At 35.7% G+C, this 26,402-nt stretch overlaps 1 pseudogene; it reads left to right on the top strand.

Moving 5' to 3' along the window:
- LOC118002497 overlaps window positions 1–23,819 on the top strand; it is a 61,779-nt pseudogene extending 37,960 nt beyond the window's left edge.
- Window positions 23,820–26,402: the final 2,583 nt, after the last annotated feature.

Below are 26,402 nucleotides of genomic sequence, written 5' to 3'. Positions count from 1 at the left end.
CTTCCTTCCTTCCTTCCTTCCTTCCTTCCTTCCTTCCTTCCTTCTTTTCTTTCTTTCTTCCTTTTTAATCTCCCCCTTGCCCACTTCTATCTCTTGAAAATGGAGGTAAAGTTGAGTCATTCAGCTCAAATGGTTCAGGTAATTTCCTCCCCTTAATACTTCACTTTGAGGTAGAGACTATTAATTGTTACAACTCTGAGTAGCTGAGAGGTAAGAAAGATGTACTAAGGAAAGGACAGGCATAAAATAGCTCATTAAAGCATCCTCATCTGCCCTCCCTGCTTTGAGATTTAGGGAGCTTTTATGATCCACCTGTGTGATTCTCATAATCGCGCTAAGCGGGTGCTGCCAGGAACAGCCCTCTTGGACTCCTTCCGCGCTTTGGGTCAGGTTTTTCATTTCACAGATCATTCACCTCCTCGCTCCAGCGATCTTGAAGAGCCAATAACCCACCTGATCCTGTGTGCACATTAGTGCCAATCATTTAAATTCATACTTAGGAGAGGTGGAGATTATAATACAAGTTCTTAAAAAGCATACACAGTGGGGACTTTTACAGTGGATTCTCTTAGAAATCACCTCAGAAACTGTTAAAGTTTGAGCCAAAAAACAGAATAGTCTATTTTAGCTCCTGACCAACCTTTACAACTACAGTAATGTTTCCTTGGATGAGCTTCTCTTTTCGTGGTCATAATATGGAATTGAATTTGAGTTTACATTAAACAAACATTATGTTCCTTAAATACAAAATGTCTTCTCAGTCAAGTTGGCTTAATGTGGCAGCCTATTGGAGAATGAGGAGAATCCAATTTTAACCCTAAATTGGTCGTTGCTTAAAAATATCCATGTGCTCTAATATTCAAAAATGAATATTAACAAATTTGGTATTTTCTACTTGACACCAACACAAATAGTTTAAAATTAAATAGAAAAAATAAAATAATAGTTTAAAGCCAGCTACCTGAAAGTTGTGATTTAAAAAGAAACGAAATTAATAGTTGAGCATTGATGAGAAATTTTTGCTCCCATCAGAAGCTTTTCTACTCCTGTGTTAGGTTAACAAACGATGATAACATGTTTGGAGCTTCTATAAAACATTAAGCAGCTGGAAAAAAAATAGAATGTTTAAAGAGAAAGTAATATTAACTACATTTTGACCTTAAAATTGTATTTGAATTCAGATGCGTAATGTTGAAAGAACATTTTACATTACTCTCTGAATATCTTTCTTATTGTCAGACACTGTTACCTCCTTAGTAACCATTATTGACTTTTTTTCTTGGTAGCAGAATCCTGTGTTTATTCAGAAATTAGGTGACTGTTTGTTTTATGGAATCTCTTAGCCCAGGTAATGAATGTTGATTAGACTAGGGAACCAATCCTAGTAAAGCTCAATTCAATTATAGCAATTGGTTTAGGCAGGAGAATTTGACACTTACATATAAAGGGGGGAAGGGGTTGTATGGGAAAGGGGTAATAGGAAAATTCCCCTTCCCTTAAAACTAGACGTGAGAATAGAACATTTTCCTCCCTAACCTTAGATATTAAAGTTTAATAACATGACGTTTGGGGCTTGTAGTCATATTGTGAGCACATCGCTGAGCTGCTATGCTAGAATAAACCACCTCCTGATTACATTTTCATATAAGATAATACATTTCCTATTGTTGAAGTAATTTGTAGTAAGATTTTCTGATTCCTCAAACTGAAAGCATGCTAATTAACTCTAACTTCAAGATTTTGGATCAATCACTGTATGTTTATTGTCTCTTTCCTGTGTTTGTGTTAATCTGATTGAGCTGAATAAACCAAGGTTTATTTCCATCCACATAAATTCTGCTACATTTCAGTGGATTTCCAGGTAAACTCATTGTATTGACTTAGGGATTCATTATTCTTAACATCTTAAGTCCTGCCATCTCAAAGCATGGTTTCCAGGGTTACTGAATGATAAAAAGAGAGAGGTAGAGCATTACCCAGAAAATTTTTACTGCCTCCAAATGATAGTGACTTCCATTCAGTCCATTAGCCAGAGCTAGACACATAACCCAGAACAACCACAAGAGGCTGGGAAGTATAGGAAAGCTCTTGATACCTAGTGAGTTTTAAAATCCTCTGCCACAGTGATTCTGGTCTAAATATAGAGATGCCTCTTGTTAGGATTAGGGAATTTACTTCTCTTACTATCTAAGAATAAGAAGGGACTCTCCTGATTCCCTTTAGTTATCAGTTATTTGGCAAAAAAAATTAGATTTAACTTAATTACAAAGAACAAGTTTTATAAGAGCTACAATAGGAGAAATGGCAAACTGTAGGGAACCACACATGTGTGTAGCAGAAGGTCTATGATAGGGCAACAGTTCAGAGCATGAACACTGAAGTTTGATGGACCTGTGTCTATATGGAGCTCATTTATATGTTAGGTGTATGACTTAAAGTTTTCAAAGTATTTGAGCTTGGATTAGTCATTTGCAAGATGGGAATAAAATTAGTATCTCTTCTATAGAGTTTTGAAAAATATGTGCTTGGTTCATAGAAAAATGTACGATATATGATAAGCATTTTGTTATATGATACAGTAAGCAGGAGTGTTAAGTGAGTCCATCAGTGACCTAAGCAAAATCTTGAGAATCCAATATGGCATAGTCATTTCTGTTGTGTGTTTTCCAACAACACCAGGCAGTTCCCAAATTCTCAGGGGACACTGGCTGGGTATCCTATGAATTTGACTCAATTCTAACACTCTCTACCTAGAAATAGTGGTTCAAAGACTCAGAGAAACATTCACTTACATTTATTATAAAGGATATGATAAAGGATACAGATGAACAGTTAGATGAAGATGTACAGAGGACAAGATCCAGAGGGTCCTGAATGCAAGAACTACCCCCCTCAGGGAACCGTGGTGCACCACTGTCCAGCATGTGGATGCATTCACCAACGGGAAGCTCATCGGTTCTCCTTGTTCAAGAGTTTTTGTAGATCTTTAATTTCCAGACCATTCCCCTCTCCTGGAGGTCAGTGGGCAGTTGAAAGTTTCAGCTCTCCAGTCACTTGGCCTTTCTGGTGATGAGCCCACTAAGGCTACCTAGTGGCCCTGTCCTAAGTCACCTCATTAGCATGAGCTAAGGTGTAATTGAAATTTGAATAACAAAAGACATTCCTATCACTCAGGAAGTTACAGGCATTTTAGGAGTTTTGCTCCAGGAAGCTGGGACAGAGACCAAATATATTTCTTATTATACCACACGATCCTATATGAAACAAGCATTTTCTTTTATTCTCTAAATTTGCTATTTAGTATGCATATATTATAACTAAAGTGCAGAATAAGTAGAACTAATAATGTGACATTTGACAAATAATAAACAGTGCATTCTTTCTCAAGCAAAATTTTCCTTCTGCTGTCCATGTTTGGTATTTTATAATCATGCCACAGTTTTGTCAGTGGAAAGAGGATAGAAAAGGCAATTAAGTATACTTAAGGTTATATTAGGCAATTACAGTAAATGTAGTGCCATGCCAATAAAACATGGGTGATTTTTCTCAATAAATAAAGTCTTGGATTATAAATTCTTTTGCATTACATTTCCCAAATCTCTGCAGTACATCCATAAGAAATAATGCTAGAGAGATTCCATTATATTGATGTTTTAAGTGCATTTTGACATAAACAGCATCAACCATAATTGTGTCAAAACTTGCTACTGTTAAACAAAGAGACAACACATTCTAAATGGAGTCACTCGTGCTAAGCCCCACATCACTAATTAGAGACTTACTACTCAACTTAATTACAGTTTCAGCCTCTGCCAGAAATGGAATCTTAAACCAGTCAATCTGGAATTACCTGGTCAGCACTAGTGAGGTAATCTGTCTGATGAACCCTATCTTCCCCTAAAGGAAGGTGACCTTGCCACAGACAATCAGTTCTTTGCTGGTACAACTTTTTTGTCCCACCCAATTCTGCTTATAAAAGTCTTTCATTTTGTACAGCTCTTCAGAGCTCTTTTCTGTTTGCTAGATGGGATGCTGCCTGATTCATGAATCCTTGAATAAAGCCAGTAAGATTTTTAAAATTTACACAGTAGAATTTTGTTTTTCTTAGCACTACACTTTCATATTTTAAATATACAGAGAGCAAGAATAGCTTGGGTATAAAAGACTCTTAATCTTTTTATGTCACCAAAGGCTAACTTTTGCCTTTAATCAATTGCATTTGCATTGTGTGTAGTGTGTGTCTGTGTGTGGGCACACGTGCATACACATTTGGTGTTGGTGGTTTGATGAATTGGAAGAAGAGAGGGAGTACTGCTTTCTTTCCTTGTAGCTAGCTCTCCATTCATTCACCAAACCCTTTACTATGTATGGAAAATTGGGCAAAGAGAGCAGATACATTCTGTCTTTAAAAAGTAAAATTTAGCAGCCAAGATAAACATTGAATAAATACATTCAATAAAATATGATCAGTGTCATGGCATGTCCACCTGTTAATGAATATTTGCTTGATGATATGACTTACCTTAGGTGAGTCAGGGAAGGTTTAAGTGCAGAACAGATATTTAACTGAATAATGAGTAGGAGGTAGATAGGAAAAAAAAAGTGGGAAAACCATACCCACACATTGATACATGTTTCCTTTTATTCTGAGATTTCAATTTCTACATTTTGTTATATATGTATGTGTTCAGGGCTTTTGTTTGAGCACATGGTAGAGGATATTTCAATAAAATTGAGTAATTAACATCTGCAAGGATCGTCCATCATTATCTAAAAAGGCTAATTCTTAGATACTTTGTTTTATTCTCTGCAAAAGAAAACATAATGGGTATTGGACTCTGATGAATAGGTACTCGGGTACTAGTTGTATAACCTGGGCTAAGTTTTTAACCAAGCAGACATCCTTTATTCAAACAGTTAGTCAATTGATATTCATTAAAATATAAATTAATATTGATATATTAATTAAAGACAATTAACATGTTAATTAAAATTTTACCTCTGTTAGTGTTTAGTGGGTCAGAAGAAGTAGATACCATGGAGGATGATCAGCAGGAGCAGATAGACTAGTGGGAAAGCATAGACTGAAGAATGTGGACTGATTCATGAGGCAGAGCATCTATTGTACACATATACTGACACACTGGATGAGAGAAGAGGAAGGGTAATGAGGGATGCAATGATAGTAATGATCTCTAACAGCTGGATATTGCTCTAAAGAAACACAAAAATACCTATTCACACCTATTCTTTGTTTTGATCTTATGTCAAGACACCTTCAATCCAATTTCTTAACCTTTCACATAGTGTAAGACATGATATAAGGCATTTTGTATTCCAAACGTGCCATTAATTATTGTTGTGGCTTTGGGTGTGACACTTAAAGCATGTTTGCCTTGGGCAAAATATTTTTATAATATAAAATATTCATTTTCCTTCAAAACAAAAAATTATGGTCCACTCCCTTTCTAGAATAAACTATGAAATTTAGTTTATCTATCATTGTTTCCTGTAAAATTCTTATTATCTAATGCAACCAAGAATCAATAACACAGAAATAGTGAATGTTTGTAATAATGTCCTGAGGCTCAGCATTATTGACAAGCACATTTCTAACTACCAACTAATAAAGGAATCATGTTAATTAAATTTGTGTATTAAGGATGAGTGGTGCTTTTTTTTTTAAGATTTTATTTATTTATTTGACACAGAGAGAGACAGTGAGAGAGGGAACACAAGCAGGGGGAGTGGGAGAGGGAGAAGCAGGCTTCCCACTGAGCAGGGAGCCCGATGCGGGGCTCCATCCCAGGACCCTGGGATCATGACCTGAGCCGAAGGCAGACGCTTAACGACTGAGCCACACAGGTGCCCCAAAGATGAGTGGCGCTCTTTGCTGTTGAGAAGACACTTCTATTTACTCAATAAGCTATACTGAGGGACTATTGTACATTGGAGTTCAAAAACAAGTCAGGTAAAACCTTATTCATACAAAGTTTGCAGCCAAAGACAGACAAACAAAAATTCACAGTCAACTGTATTAAGTACTTTAATCTACGTGCACGTGTGGTCTTAGGACAGCACAGTTGATCCTCACAGTAAACTCATGGGTTAGATTAAGGCAGAAAATCCAAGTAATTTTTCTAATTGACATGAGTTTATAGGAGCAGTGTTTAAATCTTAATTTTTTACTTCAAAGTCTGTATTTTTCTCAATAACTTCTGATTCTTTGAAAACTAAGAATCCATGCATACATCCATAAGTGGACCTGTACAGTTCAAACCCATTTTGTTGAAGGGTCAACTGTATTTTTAAAAGTTTCTTATATGCACATTCAAATTCCCTGATCTACTCTTTCAGCTAAGGTGCATATATCAATACTTATATGTAATCCACCAAACCACAAACTCACCCATGGTACAGGGTGTCTATTTCCAGAAGGGCTTCACCATCAGCCACATACAGGGCCATATCCAGTCTCTTCTTTGAATCCACAGGCCCTGGTCTGACCCTGAATCACCAGTCAGGACTCCTTTCCTCCCACTGTGGTTTCCAGTTTTGTATTTTGTCCCTTTCTCACTCATACAAATTGGTGTATTCTTCTTAGGGACCTGTTCTGCCAACCAAAGGGGATTCAAATAGATCTGTCCTTTTCCGGTCATAAAATATTTCATTACACCTTTCCCCAAAGCAATTGATGCCAGCTAGCCCTGGACCTCCACAATTAAGGAGACCAATGGGAAGCTCCCTATGAGTGATCCTTGAAAATAAATAAGGATCAGCCCCAAAGTGATACGTAGTCACCAACTCTAGACAGAATTTTGCATAATTTTATGCCTCATCTCCAGTGAACTTGTGCTATCTATGTCTTAATAGGAATATTGGGTGTTCCTCTCTATTGTAAATATAGTTATATACATGGAAACATCTCAGCCTGAAAATAAAACACCTGAGCCAGTTCTTGGCCTGAATAAGACCATCATAAATGTGCTGATTGCCAGGGTGAAACCCATATATATTGCTGCTAAAAGCTGAACCAAGCTTTCATGGCAAGAATTCTATCCACAGAAAGCAGTTTTGCAACAATATCATGCTGGTGGTGGCATAGCTTTCCAGCGTTCTCACTGAGCCAGTCATTAATTCCTTTTCCAACTGAATAGAAATCACTGTGTTTCTTCCTCGCCTTTGCCTACTCCTGTGTCTTGCCTCCATTCACATTATGTATATTTTAGTATGCAGTTTGGCAATTGACTGCTTAGCAACTATAAAATTATTTTGGAGGAGAATCTGTATTAAAAAAGCAACTTTCGATTAAGTTGTAGTGCATGTCCTTGGAAAACTAATTTTAGTGGAAAGAGATGTTCAGCCAATACAGATATGCTGAAGAGTATGAACGTGCATTTTAGTATATCTTCTCATAATAAAAATGGGAAGTTAATCTTTATAGCCCTTTTTTTAATTATTTTTCCAAAGAGGTATCCTGTTTATCTATTGTTTGACTCTCTTCCTAAGCCAATATTATTAAGTTAAGAATTATTTCTTCTTAATTATTACAAACAGTTTCTACATTTGTTTTTTTTAATTTTATTATGTTATGTTAATCAACATACATTACATCATTAGTTTTTGATGTAGTGATCCATGATTCATTGTTTGCGTATAACACCCAGTGCTCCATTCAATATGTGCCCTCTTTAATACCCATCACCAGGCTAACCCATCCCCCCACCCCCTCCCCTCTAGAACCCTCAGTTTGTTTCTCAGCGTCCATAGTCTCTCATCGTTCATCTCCCCCTCCGATTTCTACATTTGTTTTTGCAGCATGATTATTTCTCTTTATATGTAGGAAAAAATAAAGCATACATTGTATTACAATGACATTAAGTCATTCCAAAATTTTCTGGACATGAAAATTTCCAAATTATTCAGGTTGACAACATGCCTAAATGTGTCTGTGGGGAGGGTATAGTGACAATTGTGCATTTAGAAAGAGATGCTGGAAAAAAAAAAAAAAGAAAGAGATGCTGGGAAGCTATGATATATAATATGCAAAGGGGAAAAGATCATGGCCATAGGAAAGCAGATAGAATATACAGTTATCTTAGTCTTCCCCCAGCACCTTTTTTTCTAAGAATTGTATTTTCCTCCCCAATTTCATTATAGAAGCAGGAGCAGCCATATCACACCATGTCTTCTCTTCCTGGACAGATTTGATTGGTCTTCTAGTAAAACGTGGGGTTCATGGGGCACCTGGGTGGCTCGGTCGTTAAGTGTCTGCCTTCGGCTTGGGTCATGATCACAGGGTCCTGGGATTGAGCCCCGCATCGAGCACCCTTCTCCACGGGAAGCCTGCTTCTCCCTCTCCCACTCCCCCTGCTTGTGTTCCCTCTCTCGCTGTGTCTCTCTCTGTCAAATAAATAAATAAAATCTTAAAAAAAAATGGGGTTCGGAATCAGCTGATAGTAGGAATACCCTGGCGGCCGACACCACTGAGCCACACCAGATGGCTGATCCAGTAAGGTTGGGAACAAACTGTAAGCTGAACCTGTGAGATACTTTGTCCAGATTTCTGCACTTGGGCCCAAGGTTGCCGGAGCATTAATTCCTTGGATACTTGAATCCTAATGTGTGCAATAAAGGAACCACCACAGCCATGTTTTTGTTTCATGAACTGAAATGGAGGAAGATAGTGTATAGATACAGGGGGCTGAATAAAGAGATACTCGGAAAGCAGCACAGAAAAATAAGAGAAAAAGTCTTAACATTGTTTGAATCCTTGGATTCACTAATTTCTTTCTTTTTATTTATTTAAAATTAAATTTTAGTTAGTTAACATGGAGTGCAGTATTGGTTTCTGGAGTACAATTTCTGAAGCCCAAATACATTCCTCCATTGGTTTCTGAATCCAAGAATCTCCTTAGCACATTTTTCCTTTTTGAGTCAGCCTGTGTGAATTGAATAGCTGTTACTTTGCCCAAACAAATGTTAACTATACTGCATGGCACTGAAGAGTTGGCTGTATCAAAAGTACAGCAAAGTGGGCAGCCATCGCAGCCTCACCAAAGGGCTGTTCAGGTCATGAGCTAATACTGGAAAACACAGTAATCACTGTGAAAGCCTCACTGATCAGGGGACTTAACCCAAATTGTGTGGCACCACTGCACAGAACTGTTGTTCTGCTGCAACTGCGTTCTCAGGCACCTCTCTGGACCATGGTTAGCTGTCCAAATTGCAACAGCACTGTGTACATTCTATGCAACCTTGGGCCCAAGTGCCTGCATGGAGGAGGCAGGGAGTAGTTCTCAGACTACATCAGATGCCCACTCCATTCTAAAAACATAGAGGCCAGTAAGACAGGAGGCAGATTGAGAACTACTAGGTCAAGATGATTGACTTCCCATACTTCCCTAGAGCTGATTACACAGCTGAGTCTCTAACAGCACCCTTCGCTCTGTTCCCTTCCCTTTCCTGACCCAGCCCTCAATAGTTAACATTTTTTCCTGCCTTATATATTTGTAGTCAGGAAAATGGAAAAAAATAAAATGAGTCGGGATCTGGGATTTTCTGAAGTGGAGTACATCACCTTTTAAGATCTATGACTCAGGGGCGCCTGGGTGGCTCAGTTGGTTAAGTGACTGCCTTCGGCTCAGGTCATGATCCTGGAGTCCCTGGATCGAGTCCCGCATCGGGCTCCCTGCTCGGCAGGGAGTCTGCTTCTCCCTCTGACCCTCCCCCCTCTCATGTGCTCTCTCTCTCTCATTCTCTCTGTCTCAAATAAATAAATAAAATCTTTAAAAAAAAAAAAGATCTATGACTCAGAGTTTAAGGTAGACAAGGGTATATGTGGTTCCTGCTTTCCTTCCATCCTCATTAGAGAGAGAATGAGCTTATAGTGGTTGGCATTAAAACTATTGAGTACATATTTTTCAATGACAGTATTTGGTATAATTTACCTGAATGTATATGAGTATGTGTGTGTGTGTGTTTTGTTTTATTATCAGTTTTATGGACTTATTTATTTAAGATGTCTGCGAACTACTAACTTCAGATAAAAGTATTCTTGACAACTCTTAACATCAGTCTTTTTATTCTTATTTTTCCTATTATTTTGAATTGGTGGAGTTCATTCCAGGGTGATAACAGATGATTTGCACCTTGCTAGTAATCATCTTAAGGAAAACCATCGATGTTCATTAGTTTGATATTTCTCTTTGGGCAGTATTTTCATGAATTCCTGCCCAACTGGGCCAATTTCAGGACTCCTAAGCCAAGGTTGAGGAGACTGAGCAATAAAGGTCATCATATGACCCTGATATTCATGACGTAACTTGTACTTTACCATAAACTTTAGTCTAATTTTGAACCATTTTATCTGAAGTCCAGAATGAGATGATAAAGGGTAATCTGGCAGTTTTTAATACAAAGCTCAACATAGATTAAATGAACAGATTGAAAATATCAAAGATGCAGAACAAGATGTAGAAGGTACTAAATGTTGAGGGATTAGAGGAGGACTGATGGATAGAGAATCTCAAATGTAGATATGAAAGACAAGCTGAGCTGGGTGGCCATCACATAGGTCATTAGGGGCTGCAGCAGGAAGGATTATGCTTACAGAATGCAGTGTGCTTATGGCATGAGATGTGTTGTGTTCTGGTGTGTTTAAAGGATGAATGCAGTGTAGTGGCCAAAAACCTCTGACTAAGGTGGGCATGTTTGCATTCATCAGAATACAGCTTGCTTGAGGATGCAAGAATGGGTTAATTGGAAAGTGTAAAATGTAGTGCCTCCTGGACACAGTGTAATTGGCTCCCACTGGCACATCAGGGCAATGTGCCAGGTTCTGGCGTTGGCAGGGAATGAGTTCTCAATTAGGCAAATTTCTCCACTTCTTACACACCAGCTCTGCTAATGCTCTGGTCTTTGGCCGAGATTATTGCAATAACCTTCTAACAAGTCCCCCTGCTACTCCTCTTGCCCCTTTACAGTCTACTTGCCACATGTCAGCCCAAGAGATCCCTCCAATTTGTTAAGTTACATTACATCACTCGTCTGCTCAATGACCTCAAATAGTTCTCACTCACTCAGTAAAAGCCAAAGTTCTCGTGGCGTATAAGGTGCTATGCGTTCTGCTTCCCCCACTCTTTACTGTATTGATCCTAAATCCTACTCCCCTTCTGTGAGTTCATTTACCTCAAGCCACAGGTGACTCCTCACTATGTCTGTAACATGCAAGGCACACATCTTCCTCAGGGCCTTTGCACTTGTTGGTTCCTCTCTCCAGCATGCTTTGCCCTATATAGATGTATGTATACTTCAGTACCTCCTCAGGACTTAGGTTAGGTTTCAGCCTCTCAGAGAGGCCTTCTGGGCTTATTGTCCTCCTGAGTACTTGAAATCCATCTCTACAACTATAATTTTCTGTATAGTAATTATCAAGTGTATATAAATATATATGTGTATGTTTTTATTTTGTTTAATCCTCTATCTTCTGATACTTAAACAAAAGCTCTGTCTGCTTTATTCACTAACTTATCCCAGCACATAAAAGTGCTTGATATATAGTATGTTCTCAGTACATATTGCATATTTGTTGAAGGAACTGAGCCCTTCCTTGAATACCCAGAGATGCCTTGAATACCCAGAAATTACTATTTACTTCCTTTAGGGGATATATAAATACATGTATGTGTAAAATTCACTTACATGTAATGACCAGAAGAGAGGAGATTAACAAAAACTAGTGGAAAGGAGTGTAATTAAGAAAAAGGAAGAGGAAAAAAAAGTGGAGTGTCAAAATTAAGAAGTTCCAGAAACAAAAATTCTAAAAGAAATCCTAGAGAATGGCTAAGGGAGAGCCACTGGCTCAAAACTGGAGGATCATCAGTCACCTTTAAGAGGAGATTCTCAATTTTCAGAAGAATGAGAACAACACATGAAAGGGTTTAAGTTATGTGGACCTGGGGAAGAGAGACAGGGCATCTTGGAGAAATAGGTGATTCCAAGTCTGGGGCAGGAAATGTACTGGGAACATCCTGTATTAACAGAAATGAAGGTCGTTATCCAAAAATTCCTGAAGAGTCAATTTGAAGGGAGTCCCATTGGTCAAAGATGAGACAATTTGAACATTAATAAGAATAATAACTGCCATGGAGTGAAACACATTAAGTATGATTAAATACATGAATTCATAATGAAAACAAAATGAGCAAAGAAAACACACTGGTCATCATTGGGAGATTCTACAAAAACCCAAGCTTATTATTTTGAAACTGGTAAATGAAAGGTGAAGCATTTCTATTGCCTTTTGGATAATAACTAGAAAACTAGTAAACCAGATATTAGATGAAGGGTTTTTTTTCCCTTTATAGAGGTTTTAATCTGATAAAGAAGACATTGTAAAATTAGAAATTATCACATTGAAACTTCTATTTGAATTAATGAATCTAGGCACTGATCCTCAACAATTGTTAACATAAGAAAGAGAAGCAATCAGCCATTATGTGTTTCCTGATAGAAGGACATACAACCTACCAATGAAGCAGTCTTGCCAGAAGAAATAAAACTGAATCAGATCAAGCTTCTACAAATAGTTAGCAATTTACAGAGTAACATATTAATCTGTGCCATGGAAATAGAATCAACACAATGCAGACTGTAGGAAATGTTAACAGGATAAACAACCCTATCCCCAACAAATAAATCACAAGGATAAATAAATTGGGCAGACCTTACAAAAAAGACTTCAATAAACATCAACAAATTACATTATTTGAATTTTATGTGGACCCTGATTTAAGCAAATAAAAACTAATAAACATAATAAACAAATAAAAATTCCAAAGAAGTGGAAATTTGAACACTGAATGGGTTTTTGATGTTATCAAGGAATTATTATTAATTTCTCTTATGCATGACAAGGATAATAGAATACCTTTATGTCTTGAAATATTTGTGGTTGAAATCATATGATGTTTGGTATTTTCTTCATAAATCATGTTCTCTATTTTCCCTCAAAATTCCTAATAGTTAACTCTTTGTGCTAAGCCTGTGTTTGTCAGAGGCAGACCCTGAGATGAGGATTATGTGCAAGTGATTTACTGAGGAAGTGCTCTTGGGAGAGACCTGTAAGAGTACAGATTCAGAATAGTGAAGAGGAAGAAGTCAAGTGAAATAAAGTCCCAACTTCAGCCAGATTCTGCAGAGAAGTATTAAAGTATTAATTATACTTCAGAGAGTATTTCAACTGGAGATCTGGAAAAGCCTCAAGGAGTCTGGAAATGGGAGATCTGCAGGAGTCCTGGGTGGGAGGCAATTAGCTTCGTGGCCATGGGGAAACAGAATGGTGAAGAGTATGACCTCAGGAATCAGAGGGCAGAGGTTTAAATTCGAAATCCTGGCTCCTCCATGTACTGTGACTCAGCATTCTCATCTGAAAAATGGGGATAATAATAGCACCCACCTCATAGAGTCACAGGGATTAAATGAGACAATCTATATATGCGTCTCTTAGAACAATGTTTGGGTCATAAAGCTTGAACAAATATTTGGAATGATTGACAATGGATGCTTTGATTGATAGATGTCCTGAAACATACAATCTGTTTTTAAGGACCCAAAAAGTTAGTAATAAATATAGGTGATAATAAATATATACCTGAACAGGTAGATGGTCATTGTAAAAGAGTGAGGAGGAATCCAACCAGAGATGGGGGCTGCCTTAGATAACTTTCTCAGGTAGCGAACTTCAGGACACTGATTTGTGTGTGCTGAGGAACACTCTTGGGATCAGCTCCATGAGGGGCAAGAGAATAAGAACTGGAATCTTTAGTAATACAGGGGAGACAACATAGGATCATACTTTCAGGGGCAAAATATGTGAAAATGAGGCACAGACTCCAAACACTACTTGAGTAAAGGGGCCTAAATCCTGGGATCTGTTGAAGTAAGAGCTTGAAGCCAGGAACAAGATAAGATTCTGATTACAGTAAGCAAAGTATTAGGTAGGAGCTGAAGGAACATGAAGGTTAATTCGATGATATAGACTGAGTTATATCATTTAATGCTCACAATAACTCTATTAAAAAAAAAAAAAGGTGGTTAATACCACCCTCATCTGAGAGATGAAAAATCTTAGATAAAGTTTAAGTAATGTGTCCAAGTTGACTCATTGATTAAGTAGAACAGTTGTGACTAAATCCCAGATTTTTTTAACTACAGAGCTTGAGTGTTTAACTTCAATACTGAAATTTTAGCCCTAAGCTTTTAAGGCTATTTTTGGTCACCATCAGGTACTTGACCATTAATATCATGAGGATATGATATGACCTGTTGATGGAATATATCTAGTATCCTTTCTATCAAAAAACAAACAAAAAAAAGTTACCATATGTTCTAATTAGAATGTTGTCCCAAAATATTAAACATTATTAGTGGATATCCAGGACCAAAGCAAAAGCATTGAAATTTTTCGTTTCATCTATGCCAGAACTCAGCCTCCAGTAGAGCTGGGAGATATGAAGCTGACTTTCCTGTTGGTAAAAGTATGCTGACTTTTCCTCAAAAAAGGAAAAACAATATGCAGCATGAGAGTGATCAAGCCCATTGGTCTCAAGCATAGAGACAAGTAAGTATGGCTATAGCAATATTTTTTGCATCACTGGTCATTAATAATGTGTCAGCAAGCATGGGACCATTTCCATCCAGCTACTGTATTAATGCCAATTTAGGAACAGAATAGGAGTAATTGGCTCAACATGCCTACAATCACTTGTTTATCTAAGAATAAAACACTGAGAGGCATGTTGGCAAATTAAATGAAAATGAATCCTGCCCGTAATCAAATAAAAATACAATACATTCAGAGAATGTTCTAGTGTTGAACTTTCCCCCATGCCCTAACTAACTGGCTGGAATGACTTCTTAAGTGTCATCTTATTCAACTTTTTGAGATGCAGGATGTTCCATTTAAAGGGAAATCTTCATTTTATTTTATTGTAAAGCTGGAATATAAGACTTTGGCTTTGTTATTCAAAATGGAAACAGATTTATTTTAAGGTGATCTTTTATTAAGCATAAAAAGAGAAATTCTAGTATATTTTCAATCCAGTATGAATACCTGGAGTCCTACCCATATACAGAAAAACTATGAAAATACAGCTGCTATCCTTGTAACCTAAGTGTTAGAATAAAAACTCCTGAAGGTGGCACATCACTGCCAGTACTCAGTACTTAAAGAAGACAAAGTAAATGAAAAGGCCTTGTTCTGAATAAATAATGATAGTTCAGGTTTTTGGTATGTATTTTTCTGATAAGATACAAAGCTCCTGAATGTTTTATAAATGTGTGATGTTGGAATAAGTAGAAAAACAAATTCAAGTCATTTTTTTTTATCTGAACCTTTATTTAAAGGGTGAAGTAAGAGATTTCTACAAAGAAATCTAAAAAGCCTGGCATATGGACTTGGGCATAGTAGGTGCTCAACTAATACTTATTACGCACCACGAACATAGGGAGAGTGTGAGTTTGGCAATCAGATATGCGTGAATTGAAATTCCAGTTAGAAAATTTATGAGCTCTCCGATGGCTTATTTAACTTCTTGTCCTACAGTTTCCATGCTTATAGTAGAGAATCTACTTCAGGGAAGGAGGTGAGAGTTAAAGGAATTTAATATGTGAAAGAATCTAAAATTATACTTTACACAAAAAGGCACATTTACCCATTTCATCCTTGAATAATTTTGAGGCGGGAATTCTTATTTCTAAAATGACTGTGAGCTGTTATTGATAATATTGACAGATTAATAAAGAAGTCTATTTGAAATGATAGCAAAGTTGGCATGTTTTCAGTATGGATAGACAATCTTAAGATAGGCGTGGCTAAAGGGGGTGAGGAATAAGCTGATCTCTGAGATGCTCAGAAGGCTTATAGACAAATTCCAGACACAAAATGCCTTCCAGAATGATTCAGCTTATTTTATGTGCTTTGAAATGTACCAGATATTTCAATGTTTAATTCTAAATAAAAAATTTTATTCACTTTATCCTTTTTAAAGTTATACATAATCAAATAACAACATGAAGAACTGGATGACTGAATAACTGGGTGAGTGAATAACTTCATAATTGAACTTAGAAAGTGAACTTGAACAGTATTATTACTTGTAAAATTCTTAGCCATTTACTGAAACCTTTCCAACTTCTAATTCCTACAAGTCTGAATATTACATATTCTGATAATAGCATGGGAATCTACTTAAGAAAAAATAAAGTTGAGAAAGAATTAACAGTGTAAATCAACTTCAGTGACACCACCTACACCAAGGTGACATCCATCTTTATTAAATAGCTACAAGACTTCTTGAGATTTTTATGATGAGAATTTCTCTTTTAGTCAACAAATCATAGTTTCAGGCAGAACTGTGCTGCACTCCTGTTTGTATGTATCAAACATATGCCACATAATCATCCTATGATCTTTCTCTACCCACATTAGCAAAAATTAATGTTTGATTAATGCATTAGATTAAAAAAGGCATACTTTTCCCCAGCTCCATATGGAATTTTTCTAAGATAGAAATTTCACTAGAAAGTTAAAGAGCCTGGTGAACATGTCCCAGTTTTCATCTAAGAACTGTGATATCTGTCTTACTATTCCAATTGTGAGACTATTTCAAACAGTATGACAAGGAATTTTTCTTATATATTGTTTATATAAAAGACTCCTGTACATTTTTTATCAAAAGAAATTGAACATTTATAGCAAAACAAGAACAAAAACAGCAACAAAAAATAATTTGTAAAGATATCCTGAAATTCAGTCAAAGGAGTTTGGATATGTTGCTATACATAAGGTATATGAGAAGAAAAAAGTTATGTATTTCTTAGTAGATTAAAGTACTATACAGTGGCTCACTGAACATAATAAAAAAATTAAATATATTTTATTATAAAAAAACACTGTTGTCAGTATAGGTGCTGCAATGTAGATAACAATTGGGATTCAAACAGAATTGAAACATTTCAAATACTTCTACTTCATACCAAGAAAAAAATAGAGAGGAAAAAAAAAAAAAACACCTGAGTTTAAAGTAGCTTTAAAAGAACAATGTGAGACTTCTGGAATGGCAAATTGAAGAAAATGACAAAATCTCTCTCCAAAAAAGCAATGATAAAAACTGGACAAATTGTCAAAAATAACCATTCAAGTGCTCTGGAAATTGACCAAAACCATACAATAAATGAGAAACATGACTTTAAGAATATCAACTGAGCCTCAGTAAAAATAGTGGAGGATTGTAGAATTTTAGTCCAGGGCTGCTTTGTCCTTACCCATTCCAGCTCTATCATCCAGAAGTTTACCTGGGGGTGTAGGCTGCAGTCTACTAGCAGGCTCACTGCAAGAAAGACTGTATGCACAGCACTGTGTGCAAACTTAGAAAAGATTGCAGGGGTCTTAATGAGCTACTGGATTTTAAGAGATCTATTGGCAAAATGTGAAAGTCCTACTCTTTCCAAGTGTTTGAGCATAACCTCTAAACAAGCATTGGATGAGAACTAAGCTATGTTGACCCAAGAACTATGTCAAACAAACTAACCCTAAAAAGCAAAACAAGAATTAAAGAAGACAAAAATAGAAACAAATAACTGAGCAGAGACATCAGTCACCACACAGGCAACAAATTAGTCCAACCAAGTCCCTAATAAACATAAAAATAGAAGCAAATATCAATCCTGGTGGAAACCAGAGTCTAGAATTGCTGCAATGTAATTCTAAAAGTTCAGCTTTCAAAAGAATATTATGAGGTATGTAAAGAAACTAGAATTTTTGACCCATTAAGAATTATGTTGCAATCCCTAGAGCAAAAACTAAAAAATATCTACCAAAACACACACACACACACACACACACACAAATCCAGTAGATAATTCAACAAAACAATTTTATGGCACATTAGATAATTATCAACATAACATCAAGAAAGGAAATAGAGGGAAAAGAGAGAGAGACAGAGAAAGGGACGGAGAGAGAGAAGGTGTGAAACATAAAGGAAACAAATAGCAAAATGGTAGATATAAATCCAACCATGTCAATAATGATATTAAGCATTCATGGATTAAGAACTCTCATTAAAAGGCAGAGATTGTCAGAATGGATAGAAACAAAAATGAAACAAACAAAAAATTATAAAGATCCAAATATATACCCCATATAAGAGGTACTCTTTAGATTCAAAGACACAATTAATCAAAAATAAAAGGAGGGGAAGAGATACACCATGCAACAGTAACCATGAGAAAGCCAGAGTGACTATACTAATGTCAAACAAAAGACATTAAGAAAAAATTGCTTTTAGTTACCAGATGGACATTTTCTAATTATAAAAGATCAACTCACGGGCACCTGGGTGGCTCAGTTGGTTAAGCGACTGCCTTCAGCTCAGGTCATGATCCTGGAGTCCCAGGATCGAGTCCCGCATCGGGCTCTCTGTTCAGCAGGGAGTCTGCTTCTCCCTCTGACCCACCCCCCCTCTCATGTGCTCTCTCTCTCTCAAATAAATAAATTTAAAAAAATCTAAAAAAAAATAAAAGATCAACTCACTTGGGAGGCATAATAATTATAAACACACATGCACCTAACAAAATATTTAAAAAATATATGTAGCAAATTTAGACAATTTAAAGGATAAATAGAAAATGTAACAAAAATATTTGGACAATTCAATGCCCTACTCCCACAAATAGTGAGCTCAGTTAGAGTGAAAATCAGCAAGATTATTAAGGATGTGAGACATAAGATTATGAAAGACATTATTGATGAAGATGACCAAAGAGATATTCATAGAATACACTATCCAACAGCAGTAGAAAAAATACATGGAACATGTTTCAGGAAAGATTATGTTCTAGGCCATAAGAATTCTCAATAAATGTAAAATAATTGGATTCCTATAAAGTATGTTCTCTGATCACTATGGAATTACATTAGAAATAAAAAAAGAAAGAAGAACATGAGAAATCCAAAAATATTTGGAAATTAACCAGCACACCTCTAAGCAACCAATGAACTAAAGAATAAATCAAAAAAGAAATCAGAAAACATTTTGAGTTGAGCAAAAATGAAAACACAATACATAGAACTTCATGGCATGTATCTAAAACAGTGCTTAGAAGAAAATTTATAAATGAAATGCCTGGATTTGAAAAGAAATATTTCAAAGCAATAACCCATGAATTAATTTTAGAGAGCTAGAAAATAAAAGAGTAAATTAAACATAACACAAGAAGGAAATAAGATTAGAAAAGAAGTAAGGAAACTTGGGTGGCTAATCAGACTCTTGGTTTCAGCTCAGGTTATGGTCTCATGGGTGATGGGACCAGCTGAGTTAGACTCTGTGCTCAGTGGGGTGTCTGCTTGAGATTTTCTCTCTCCTTCTTCCCCTCCCCCTCACACACAGGTGTGCACTCTTTCTCTCTCTCAAATAAATAAATCTAAAAAAAAAAAAAAAAGAAATGGTATCAAATACAAAAAAAAAAAATACTACAAAAGCGAATCCCCAAAATTTTATTGAAAAAATCAACAAACTTGTCAAATATTTACTTAGAGTTGGCAAGAAAATAAGAGTAGAAACAAATTACCAAAACAGGAATAAAAGAGAGGCTAGCACTACTGATTTTACAGAAATTAAAAAAAAATCACAAGGGAATATTATGAATAATATTTTGCCAACGAATTGCACAATGTGGTTAAAATGGAAAAATTCCTAAAAGGATAAAAATTACTAAATCTGAACAACAATAAGAACAACAACAAAAAATAGAGTATATGAATAGATGTATAACAAATGAAGAAATTAAATCAACAGTTCAAAATCTTCTCCCTAAGTAAAGACCAACCTCCCATGGCTACCCTGGGAATTCAACTGGTCATTAAGAGGAGCAAGTAATAACAACGCTTTGTGAACTCCTCCAGAAAAGGGAAGAAGCAACAGAAATGGAAAAATTTCTTTCAGAAATAAAGGGGGAGGGAACACTTCCTAATTCATTTTGTGAGGCAAGTGCTATCCTAATCCTATCAGTAGAGAGGAAAAAGACATCAATAAGGAAAAAAAAAAGTACTAGCCAATAGATTTCATGAATATGGCTGCAAAAATCCTCAAGAAAATATTAGCAAATAAATCCAGCCATGTAGGAAAATGATTATATGTACACCATGCCCAAATGAGGTTTATCTCAGGAATGAAAGGTTGGTGTAATATCTGAAAATCAATTAATGTAAGGCACCATATTAATAAAGTAACAAAACCTCATGATCATATTAATAAATGCACAAATAAGTTTCAAAAAATCTTATATCCACTGATGATAACTTCTAACAGATTAAGAATAGAACTTCCTGAAACAGATAAAGAGTATCTACAAAAGTCCTATAGCTATAGCTTTTTTTTTTATGATTTTAGGGGAAAACATTTGATGTTTCACCACTAAAGTGAAAAGTTTACTAAGATGGTGAAACAACAAACGCTTCCTGCTTAAGATCAGGAAAAGGCAAGGATGCCTGCTCTCTCCACTCTTATTCAACATTGCATGCATTGAAGGTATAGGCAGTGAATTAGACAGAAAAACAGCAGAAGAAAATGATAAAGAAATAAAAGGTATCCAAATTGGAAAGAAAGAAGATTGTTTTATTTGCAGATGACTTGATTCTGTATGTAGAAAATTCAAATAAGTCACAAAAAGTAGCAAACCTTTCAAATAAGGTCAGGATCAAGATCACAGGATTTAACATCAATATAGAAACATTAATTATAGTTCTATACTAGTAGTGAACATTTGCAAATGAAATTAGAAAAAAACAATTCCATTCACAATTGCATGAAAAAAAAAAGAATAAAATACTCAGAAGTAACATTAACAAAAGCAGTACAAGACTGTGTACTGAAAATTTCAAAATGCTGCTGTGAGAAGGAAGATTAAAAATGGAGAGACATTCCATATTCATGAATCAGAAGATTAAATGTATTAAAATGACAATTCACCATGATTGGTCTATAGATTTAATTAAGTCAATTTCAACCCCCCACCCACCCACCCCCACCCCCCTGCCGAGCCTTTTTGTTTGTAGAAATTGACAAGTTCAAGTTTACAGAGAAAGGCAAATGAGGCAGAGTAGCCAAAACTTCTTGAGAGGAGAATAAGATCAAGCACTTAAACGCTTTCCAATTTCAAAACTTGCTATAAATCTATACTAGTCAAGGCGGCGTGGCCCTGGCATGAGGATAAACTTATAGATAAACTGAACAAAAATGAGAGTTCAAAATTAAACCCTTTACATTAATGGTTAAAAAGAGCAAGGCCACAGTTAGATTTATGGGTCTAAATTTTTTGTTCAATAACAATCACCAGGGAGGTTTATAAAACAAATTGTTACCTAGCAGCAGGACAAAAAGAAAAAAAAAAAAAGTTGGATAAAATTTGAGAATCTTGCATCATGAGATTTATTTCAAAATTACATTAAAGTGATGCTAATTGTGGGGCAGTGTCAAAGATAAACACAACCAGACATTAATTTCAAGGAGTGAGAACAGATTATATTCAGTAACTACTGACTGCAGGGGAAAGGGCTGAGCTCCATTCTGATATGTTCAGAGGCGATCAGACCTTTGAAAGGAGAGTAGAGTAGGCAGGAGAAATGTCTGGGGCTTAAACAGTCAGGGAAGTGAAAAATCACGAAAAGGCAGAATCGGGTAGAGGTGGTCCAAGTGAAACCCATCTGGGTTTGCTAACTGGCACTTACCAAAGGTTGGCTTCTTCCTTCACACAAAGACTGGGAAGCAGGGGCCCTATCTTCAGGCATTGTCTTCAACAGACAGTAAATTCTTTTGGCAGCATGAGTTTTCTCAAGCAGGCACTTTAAGAGGGACTAGAGACATCCTACGGGTACTGCCTGGAATTGTTAGAAACTATAGTAGTGTTTGTTCAAGTCTTTATAGGCCAAGATGGAGGCATAGTCAAGAAAAATCTGACTACAGTTTGGTCAAGGAGAGAATCTTGGTCAGCAGGGATTTTAAAAAGTGCTCTGTAAGCCACCTACATGAGAACAATTGGAGTAATTACTGGGAATGTAATTTTTGAATCCTACCCAGAATTATTAGATAAAAATATTAAAATTAATAGAAAAGTAAAATATTGAATTAAATATTTAGAAATCACCCTAGATGATTCATACATACATGAAAGTTTGAAAACCACATGTTGAGAGTGACCACAATATTAGAAATGGATGTACATTGTGATTTTTACAACTGCTTGGATGAAAACAAAAATAAGGATATAGTAATGATACCAAATATATATTAAGAATCTAAATATGTGTCAGGCTTATTTTAAGAACTTTACATGTATCAACTCACTTAATTGCATATTGTGTTTGGAATATTCATTTTAATGATAAAGAAAACTATATACAGAAAGGTAAAACAATTTACCTAAGGTCCATACAGCAGAGCAAGAATTTGATCCCAGAAATTCGGCCTCCAGAGACTATATCCTAAGTCACTATATTGTATATTTAATTGCTGACATGATGATCAATAACCTATATCCAATATTCTTAAGAAAATTTCCTGTGGATATAGCAATGTGGAGGTGTTGCTAAATTTGACAAGACTTATTTTTGTGGAGTAGTGAGTGTAGAAGAGGCAGACTAGAACAGCTTAAAGATGGAATGGTCAAAGAAGATAGAAAGAAAAAGTAAATATAAAAGCAAAAAGTATTAAATTATAAAGTAAGCATATTTCCCTCTATTTGTAGAGAAAACCAGTAAAGTAAAAAAATTGAATTTTTGTAAAACATAACAAAATAAATAAAAACCTAGCCAGACTAATCAAGGAAAAAACGTGATAAATTTATATTATCAGAAAGATATTAGATATTAAATATATAGCTTAAAGATATTAAGATCTTAAAAATATTAGAAATCTAAAGAATATATTTTTAAAAAGGCATATTGCCTTTTGGCTCCTGGAGCCGTGCGTTGGTGGTCAGCAAAAACAAGTGTCTTTAGGAAAGGCGGCAAAAAAGGAGCCAGGAAGAAAGTAGTTGATACATTTTCTAAGAAAGACTGATGTGAAAGCACCAGCTATGGTCAGTATAAGAAATATTGGAAAAACACTAGTCACGAGAACTGAAAGAACCAAAATTGCATCTGATGGCCTCAAGGGTTGGGTTTTTGAAGTGAGCCTTGCTGATCTGCAGAATGATGTAGTTGCATTTATAAAAGTCAAGCTAATTACTGAGGATGCTCAGGGCAAAAACTGCCTAATTTCCATGGCATAGATCTTACCCGTGACAAAATGTGTTTGTTCCATGGTCAAAAAATGGCAGACCATGATTGAAGCTCATGTTGATGTCAAGACTATCAGTGGTTATTGGCTTCATCTCTTTTGTGTTGGTTTTACTAAGAAAACATAACAATCAGATTCAGAAGACCTCTTACACTCAGCATGAGCAGGTCTACCAAATTTGGAAAAAGATGATGGAAATCATGACCCGAGAGGTGCAAACGATGACCTAAAAGAAGTGGTCGGTGAATTTCTATGTCTTTTCTGATGACATAGACATAGAAAAGGTTATCAGTCTCTTTATCCACTCCAAGATGTCTTTGTTAGGAAAGTAAAAATGCAGAAGCCTGAGTTTGAATTGAGAAAGCTCAAAGAGCTTCATGGTGAAGTTAGTAGTTCTGGAAAAGTTACTGGGGATGAGATCAGTGTTAAGTTGAATGAGCTCATGGATGGGGGCCACCAGTCCAAGAACCTGTTTAAAATTCAGACATTTTGGGGCCCCTGGGTGGCTCAGTCGTTAAGCATCTGCCTTCTGCTTGGGTCATGATCCCCAGGATCGGGGATCAAGCCCTGCATCAGGCTCCCTGCTCGCGAGAAGCCTGCTTCTCTCTCTCCCTCTGCCCTTGCTTGTGTTCCCTCTCTCGCTGTCTCTGTCTCTGTCAAATAAATAAATAAAATCTTTAAAAATATATAAACAATAAATAAAATTCAGACATTTAATGGTGACAAATAGTAATTCTTATTTGTGAAAATAAATAATAAATAAATAAATAAGGCATATTAATCTGAAAATTTAGATGCCCACATTTTTAGAAAAAAATATAACCTACCAAAACTGAAAAGAGAAATAGGCAAATCTCAATAGCACTTGTTCTGTTCAGTACATTAATCTATTATTTTAAAAATACCAGAAAATCTCCAAATTTAGATGATTTCATGAGCAAACTCTTCCAAACATTTAAATACAAAATCTTCTATTTTAAAGATAAAATAATTCTTAGTTCCTTTTTTATTAAATGAGAATAATCCTTATATCAAAACCTATCAAGGGCATTAAAAGAAAAACTATAGATCAATTTCTCTAGTGAATGTTATTTCAAAAATCTAAACAAAATTTTAGCAAACTGAATCCAGTAATACCCAAAGTGGGGTTAAAATGAGCTGAAAGCCTTCATTCTTTTTACCCATGTGAGATACTTTAGGTAAATTCCAAGAAAATTATTTGTTTCTTGAAGATTAGAAAAATAATAAAATTGGAGTATTAATCCATTAATGGAAATGTAGAAATAAATGGAAATAAAAATTTAAATGAAATAAAAGAGTGGCTATATGCATGTCCCTGACAATATTCCCTGCATTTGAAAATTCTGGAAAAAGAGTTTAGCAAACTAGCCAGTAAGATTTCTTTTGTCCCTATTTATTTCATGTCATCAATATCATCCACACGTGTTCTTAGTGGTCCCTACTTATGAATAATAGATGCAAATCTGTGTTTGTCTTTTAGTTTTTTGCTCTTTTCTTTTGTAGTCTTGAGGGAATGATATAACAATACTTCGTGTCACTCTGTCAATTTAAAATTTAAAAAGATGAGAAATACCTATTTTGGAAAAGTGGTGATCGCTTTTGCATTTTAAAAATATTTATAAATCAGAAATATAAATGCAACTCCATTGACACCATACTTATTATTGATCAAATAATTTTCAAGTAAATTAACCAGGAATAACTTCTTGATAACTTTGCTAAAATTTTATATCACTAACCAAGAAAAATTTACTTAAATTTTTATATTTTCCTTTGATTTTTATCTCAGAATGGGTGACTAAGTTGTGCAGAAATGTTTATCTTATTTTAAAAGCCAATATTTTGAAGAACGATATGAGATTATAAACTGCACTTAACAAGTGTCTCAGTGCTGAAGCTTTGAAGAAAATCCCAATGTCTTGGCTGTTATTTATAAAGTAAAAGAAAGTAGAGAAGTCAAGGAAACATAATAAAAATGATTTTCCCTTGCTTTGAGCATCTTTGATATATAATTTTAGCCAGAGGAGTCTCAACCATACAGTTGATATTGATTTGAGCGGGTGATAGGGTAACAACTGCCTTTAACCAAGAAAATTATTTTGTGTTCTGTAATAGGAAAAATGATAGTGGGCCAGGTGATTCATATTTTCAGCTCTGGGGCAAATCCATTGATTATTTTATATTTTATTACCTCTGTGTTGAAAGTGGAAGGTTTCTTCCTCATGTTCTGTATTTTGTAAAATAAAAAATGGCACTAGGATTTTTACAGTCATAATCATTCAAGAATGTAAGGTGGGTTTTGTGGGGTCATGGTGTGTGCCTTCCCTGGTGTTTTGCATGTTAAACACTTTATAATTATCTACTAAAATGCCTACAATAGTGAAGTATCTTTTTGAAGTACTATTGGAAAATACTAGCAAAGAGTAAATTTAATCCCAATATAATATGTGTGTGTAGGTACGTATGCAAGTACATGTATATTTTTCTTCTTACATAGAAATTCAGGAGACAATCAATTCAATGTTTTTGGATATAGTCTGTGATTAAAACAGTAGGTCACAGTGAGCATCTGAACAACTTTTTTAAAGCAAAGTTACAGAGAACTCCTCAAACATTCTGATCTATCATGCCTGTGGAGAATGATGGGTTTCACCTGCTCCACTATCTGTTTCGAATGAAAGACTCTAGAGACGTTACTCCATGTGGCAATAGAACTGTGCTTTGGGACAAACCAAATCAAAGTCAGGCAAAAATATAGGTAGTACTTGGTCCCTGAATGATAGACCAAGTAAAAATTAATTATCGAGTATTTTTTTTTCTTTTTTAAAGATTTTATTTATTTATTTGACAGAGAGAGACACAGTAAGAGAGGAAACACAAGCAGGGAGATGGGAGAAGGAGAAGCAGGCTTCCCGCCGAGCAGGGAGCCCTAAGCGGGGCTCGATCCCAGGACCCTGGGATCATGACCTGTGCTGAAAGCAGACTCTTAACCAACGGAGCCACCCAGGCGTCCCATTTTACTGACTAAATCTTTAACAT

Source organism: Mirounga leonina, unplaced genomic scaffold, assembly GCF_011800145.1.
Source record: "Mirounga leonina isolate KUSES-001 unplaced genomic scaffold, KU_Mleo_1.0 Mir_82, whole genome shotgun sequence".
Classification (NCBI taxonomy): Eukaryota; Metazoa; Chordata; class Mammalia; order Carnivora; family Phocidae; genus Mirounga; species Mirounga leonina.
This window is presented reverse-complemented; position numbering and strand designations above follow the sequence as displayed.